The following is a 6953-nucleotide window of genomic DNA, read 5'->3' as shown; positions in this document are numbered from 1 at the left end:
TCGGAGTTACCTTAGGAAGGTACAGTTCAGTGTGTGGATGCTCTGAAAACTACCCAGAAGGCCTGTAGCACAGAAAGGCTTCCAAAGAGACGTCGGGCAGGATAAGGAGCAGAGAGAGCATCAAGAAACAGAGGTGTCATTCTTTGACCTGGTGGCTCTATGAAGGTGGCAGACTGTTTTCTGGAGAAGGGAGCAGCCTCCTCAGCTGGAGGGCTGCTGTGTTAGGGGGCTGCATACCCACTGTGAGAGCACATCTACCTGCCATCGTGCCTTGCTTTCTCAGCGTTCAGCACTGCCAGGCTGTGAGCAGGAATGAACCACGTTTCATAAGATACATTGTATTTAGGTTTGAGGAAACACCTTGCTTCCTTGGTTGTGCTGCTTTGATTCGCTGACCAGTTGCCGTATGTTATCCCCAGAAACCTCTTCTTGCAGGTTGAGGCACAGGCGTTCAGTTAGAAGCTGTTGTCTGCAAAGCAAGGCTGTGATGGGCGAAACGGGATGTTCACAATAGTGCTTAAAATAGGGGTGAGAGGGGGTTGTAATTCCAGGAAAAAAAACCAAAAATCAGATGTATTGTGATTTTTTTATTTTTTATTTTTAATATTAGCATTGTTTTTAAAAGAGATTCAGGAAACAGATCTGTATTCAATCTGTTTTACTTTGGAAGCAAATTATATTATCTGACCTAGGGCTTGAATAATACATTTTATATGGAAATCTTCCTTTCGTAATTCACCACTTTGACATCTGGGAATGGCTCACTGTGCATCTCCCTCATTTTGAGCTGTGCTCTAATCTTCATGTCATTGCAAATTGTTCTGTGGGTGAAAAAGGGAGGGCAGAACAGTGGACAGTGGGTTTTTCCACTTGCTGCCTCTGCCTGTTCTGAGCTCGGAGACACCACTGGAGCACAAGTGTTTCTGCAAAGCAGCTACATGTGCACGGAGTTACAACTAAGGTGGACCTGGGCTGCAGTCCAGCTGTTTTAAGTAAAAGGCCTTCCTTCTTGTGAAGGAAGACCCATACAGCACACCGATGGCTTCCTGACTTACATTTAAATACATTCTGAAATCAGGTCAAGATTGATGTGTTTAAGCTTGGCTGGGCTGCCCAGCATGAATGGGGCAAAGGCATACCTACATGCAGAGCTCATCTTCAAACAGAAGATTGCCTTGTTTTAAAGAGAAGCTTCTATTAGGAATATCTGAGAAAGCTCCCTCTCATCTCAGCCATATCTCCACAATAATATGAGATTCTCCACTCAGGTTCCCACTGGATTTCTACCTTTACTTAGGCAGCAGACAAGATGTTAGAACAGCAGGGTGTAGCACTGTTGCTTTTTACCTTTGTGCCAATTGCAGATAACATGAGCAGAGCTTCAGTATTCAGAAACCTGGTGAGTGTTAAAAGCTAAGCTGTCACCACCTCAGAACACCTCAACCAAAGGTGGTGTTGTTCCAGCCCACATTGCCAGCACTGATCTCAAAGAAGCTGACAAAGCCTGAAGGAGAAGACAGATGCTGTTGGCTGCTGGGAGGAGAGTGCAGCAGTCTGGCTGGGTGTTCCTGCAGCAGGAACCCAGAGCTCTGTTCTTCTCAGGGCTGCACTACCTCTCTGCAACTTACATGCTTCTTACTGCAGATTCTGCAAGGTGCACTCAGGTGTTGCTCCCCCTAAATACCTTGTCTTCTTGCATTCTGGAGCTGGTGTTGTTTTTCTGCTGCTTGTTTTAAGGCGATCTCAGGATGCTGTATTTAAAACAGAGTCTGCTCTGCAGCAGACTGGTGTACACGTTCAGGAGAAGCACTAGAAATGCTTCTAACCAAATCAAAGCTTTTTTTTAGTAGTCCTCCATCTGTACCCCAGTGACAGTGGTGAGGTATTGGTATGTATTACTCAAATTATCAATTTAACAACATGGAGTTATTGCATCTGTCCCTGGGCTTGCACACACATGAGATCTGTGGTATGTATGGTGACTCAGCCTCTATCATTTTAACCAAGACAGATTTTACAGCCTTTGGACTTGGCAGCTCAGGTAGTTGGCTCCTTTCCTCTTTTTAGCTGGAGAGCTGCCCTACTCATTGGGCATTCAGCATCTTTAAGCCGAATGTTAACAGAAAAACACTGGACTGCAAGTTTGGGATTAATAGGTTTAACAATCTGTGGAAAGCCATGTCAGACAAGTGAGCTCACCTGTCAGATGGTATTTTCAGCTGTTTGTTTAGCAGGTGACAAAGCAAGTTAGAGTAGACTTTGTTCTCCTGCTCTCCTGTCTTCCCAGTGTAAAGAAAGCATGTAGCACAAAGGTCTGTGGAGCCAGTAAAGGACATCTCCAAATCAGGAGAGATCTGTATTTCTAGGTACTGCTGGAAGGAAGAATGTTATCCTCCTTTGCCACGTTTGGAAAAGCTAAAAAATCCCAGAAGATATCTGCATACCTGAACTGCTAGGAAAATAGTTGTATCATGTATGGCTTTGAATTTCTCCTGTATGTATGCATTCTTTGCATTCTCAGACCTCATAAATATCTCTGAAAGTCACAAAGATGAGAACTGTTGAAGTACAACCACACTCCCATGGTATGCCATTTGGAGATGTGCACTGTCATCCCAATTTATTGCAGAAAGGCTGTTTTCCTAGCTAGAAGGACTAGAAGCTCGTAAAATAATTAAGAACAATCCCAAGGACTTGTAGATGCTTTTTACCGCTTTCAAGAAAGCAAATACTTTAACTCTTGCTCTTATTAAGTTACTTTGCAGCCCAGATCCTTCTAGATCCAAGAGCCTTCCGTCTTTGTCTTGAATATTTTGTGCTTCCAGTCTCACTTACCACATCCAAAGCTTTCATGTGTTACTATCTTACTGTATAGATTTGAATTCTTTTCCAAGACATTCACTGCTGTGATAAAGGCCCAAACAAGGATGTCTTACCATTTAGGTCTTGGTTTCTACTAACTGCTCCAGTTGGGTAGGGATAACTGGGAGAAAAATGCAGCTCATGTGCTGGGCTGCTCCTCCAGATGTGAGCAGCTGCCTCTGGCTGGCAGCAGGTATTCATTCCCCTTTTGTACCCAAACATGCCTGAATCCTAGGGCACCCCTAAAAGAGAAAAACACCCCAAAAGCCATGGGTGGTCTGGAGTTTGCTATGCAAGCGAACACAGCTGAAAGTAGGGCAGGAGGCACCCAAGCACACATAGGTTTTCTCCAGAGGAGTGAATCGTAGAAGTGCTCAGTGTCTGGCAAAGGTGATCTTGCAGTGAACACTGATCGCTGTAGATAATTGCAGCCATCAGCCCTGCTGTGCCCAAGTACCTACTGGAATGTGGTTCTGGGTGCTGTGCCCAAGTACAGTGTAGGAAGGAGAACTTTGTGATGTTGTCTTTACTGACTGTGTGCTTTGGGTGGGAATTTTGGGTACTGCAGGAGCCTGGTGACCTGCAGTACACCCAGAAGCCCTCCAAGCCAGCAGGCTTTCCCTGCCTGTGTGGGAAGTGAATGCTACTGGGGGTTGGCAATCACACTGCTCCAACCCTGCATTCCAGAGAGATTTTGCACCTCACTGACTCCTGCTGCAGTCTTCCCTGCTGAAGTAAATGTGAGCCGACACAGATGAGGTCTAGATCAACATTCCCCTCATTAAACAAAATACAGCTCAATCCTACTTTTGTTCTTGATAGCAGAAAAACTGGAAGAAAGTATCCATGTTAACATTAACGAGCAGCCCGCAGTCTCCCCTGCTGCTAATACATAGTGTCAGGTCCTCGCACTGGGGAATCCAGGGATCAGTTCTTTGGCATCCATCTGGCTTCTGTTATTACCCACGTTTATTAGCAGTGCATCGCTGGAACTCAGCAGCAATTAACCCTCTTGCTAAAACAAGCTAGCCTGAGTACCAGGGGTTGTCTGGGCAATTAGTCTTGGCTGTCATTTACAGCTTGTTTGGGTGCCTGGAACATCAGACCGCAGCAGGTGAATGAAGGGGATCCCACTGAGATCCCACTTTCTCAGCCCGACTTCCCAGCCAGCCTCCCTGTGTCTCAGCCAGCTGTGTGCCAAATGTCTGCACACACATGCCTTTAAACATCTATCTCAGAAACAGGTTACTGTTAGAAAATAAATCAAACTCAAATATCAATCTCCATTATTTTCTCCTCAGAGCAATTTGAAAATGTTGAAGTAGGTTTTTTTTTTGTTTTGTTTTGTTTTGTTTTGTTTTTTTTCCCCAGTGCAAAATAAACCAAAAGTCTATTTGTGAAAAAAATAGAAATAGATCAGGATTTTTTTCCAATGGTCCCATTTCCTGTGAGAGGGACGCTCTGCATTCCAGCCCATCCTAATCCTTTCCTTCTCTCTGCCATAACTTGGAGACTCTCTCCCTTTCCTATTGTCTCCTTTGTCACGAAGGAGTTTGTGTCCTTTCCAAAAAAAAAAGGCTTTGTTGTTCCCTGTCTATTTCTAAGTCCCATTCCACGTCCCTTCCACATTGCTGCACAAACCTGCTCCAGCTGCATCCCAGCCCTGGCCTCTAGCTTTATACCCAGGGGCTGTTATGCAAGAACTACCAGCTGATGGTCCCCCTCCCCCATACAGCAAGTACTTGTTTGCAGGACTGATGATTTATAAAAGCATTATTTATTTGTGAAGAGGGGTAGGACACAACCGCTTCACAGAAGTAGTGCGTAATGTTCCTGCATGTGTTGAGGAAAAAAAACCCACTCCGTTTATGGTTTAACCTCTTTTCTGTGGAAATAAGTCTTATGCAAGCCTAAAGCACTCTTCTGACTCTTCTGAGATAGCTAACTTCAATCAAATATATGGCAGAGATTGATTTCCTGCATGTTTAATGGGATAGGCTGACTGTGCTGAGTTCTGTTACTGGCCCCAGAGAAAGAGGAATGCTTTATTGGATGCCAAACAATCTGCCTGGAAGAGACTCAGTTCAATCATTCATCTTCAGGTCTGCTGGCTTTCTATCTCTGAAGCAAGTCAATTTGATGAGGACATCCAGCCACATAATTGGCTTTTTAAATCTGTAACCACAAAGCAACCAATTTCTCACTGGTCAATGAAAGCTCAGCGCCATTAACCATCCACCATTACTGAAAAGTCTGTTGGTCAGAACCTCCACTGGTCCCCAACGGAGGAGGTGACACCTGGAGAAGCCTTCCTTCCCTCACACAGATGCTCAAAGAGCTTCTCGGGCACTCATGAGGGGCGACATCCCCAGAGTGCTATCATGGAGCAGGCTAAAAGCCTCCTTTTCTCAGCCCAAGTCCGTGTTCAAATTGGACATTTTTGAGCTGCAAAATGAAGCTGTGCTCCGCAATGTCCAGCTGCAGGAACATCACTGAGGGCTCTCCAGCCAGGTTCTGTATGGCATTGGTCAGTAGCAGTCAGTGTGGAGACCAAGATAACAAGGTATGTGGGAGCTTCAGACTGCTTCTGAGTGCTGTGTTTGCTGGAAGTGATACAGGAACACTGATACGATGCTGCCTCTGAGCTGGTAACCACAGCACAAACCCAATGAAGAACTCGACTGGAAGCAACAGAAGCTTTTAAAACTTCCTTCCAAAATCTCACTGAAATCTTGCTGCCTTATCCTACTAAGTGAAAAAAGCTATTCCAGTCTTCTCCATGATAGCCTCCTTCTTCATGCTTCTCTTTTCTAGAAGAATCTCACTTGATCCTTGCAGTCTGACTTGTGTTTTTTCCCTTTGGCACATCTCTAATCTGCTCACCTCTTTCTCAAGGTGGGGAGCCTGTGGCTGAGTGGAATACTGCTGGGGTTCAGTGCTACCTTGTGCACACAAATGAGATTTCCCTCTGCTCGGACATCATTTTAACACTTATTTTTGTTGTAATCCATGATACCTCCTCAAATCCTTAGCTCTTTAAAGAATTATTACCTGTCTTTTGTGCATTTTGATATTTTCTTTCTTAAAAAGCACTTTATCAGCTATTGAAATGAAATTTCTTGACTCAAGAAATCTCCAGTTTTTCCAGTCTTACTCTGTGTTCTGTCCATGTATTTGGATACAGCCTGATCATGAAAAAACAGTGACATAGTAAGGATTTTGGAGGCTTTTTGAGAATGGGATGACTATAATGTGCTTCTTCTTGCAATTCTCATAATTATTTAAAAAAATATAGGTGGATATCTCAGTTGTGAGTTCTGGGAGTAAAACATAGCAGAAAATCCCCAACAGCATATATGATGGAGACCTATGAGCTGTGACAAAACTGTGCCAAATGTGCTGTTAATTCATCCCTTTTCTGTGTTAGTGAATAGGCTCTCCTGCATCCGAAACATTCTAAAAATAACAAAAATACTGAAAAATCAAAAAATAACTTTTCTGGGCATGAATCCTATGTCAAAGCATTAAAAACAAACTGATGTGACAGCTCCGTCCGTAAGGAGAGGAACTGATTCTGCAATATTCATGAATATCTGGTGCAGTGATTTGTTGGAAGCAGGTGGTATGATCCAAAGCATTTAGTGACACATCATGCCATAGTTGTTAGTGGTCACCTGGAAAAACTTAGACTGTATTTGTAATGAACTTCACAACTTGTTTTCTTCTGCTGGGTACAATAATCTCTAGGTATTTGCAGCTTGCTTATGTAACGAGGAAAACATTTCCAAAACAAACTCTTTTCTGAAAACGTCTGATGTCATTCCCAGAAGCTGATGTACCAGCCTGGAAACCAGGTCCTTAGATGGCACAGAAGCTCTGGAGAGTGTGCTTTGCTTTATAGGAACCACTGAACCTCTTTTACACACAGCAATAACAGTTCAGCCAGCCCTTCTTCCTGCCTGGAGTTGCTAGGATGTTCTCCCATTCTGTCTCCAGAAGGAATGTCTCACACAACCATTTCACCTGCGATATTTTTTTCTACTTACATAGCTGGAATGCTTTTTCCTATATTCCTTTGCTAAGATTTGAAC

The sequence above is a fragment of the Tetrao urogallus genome (genome assembly GCF_951394365.1).
Source record: "Tetrao urogallus genome assembly, chromosome: 17".
In the NCBI taxonomy this organism is placed as follows: Eukaryota; Metazoa; Chordata; class Aves; order Galliformes; family Phasianidae; genus Tetrao; species Tetrao urogallus.
Note: the sequence above shows the minus strand (reverse complement) of the source record.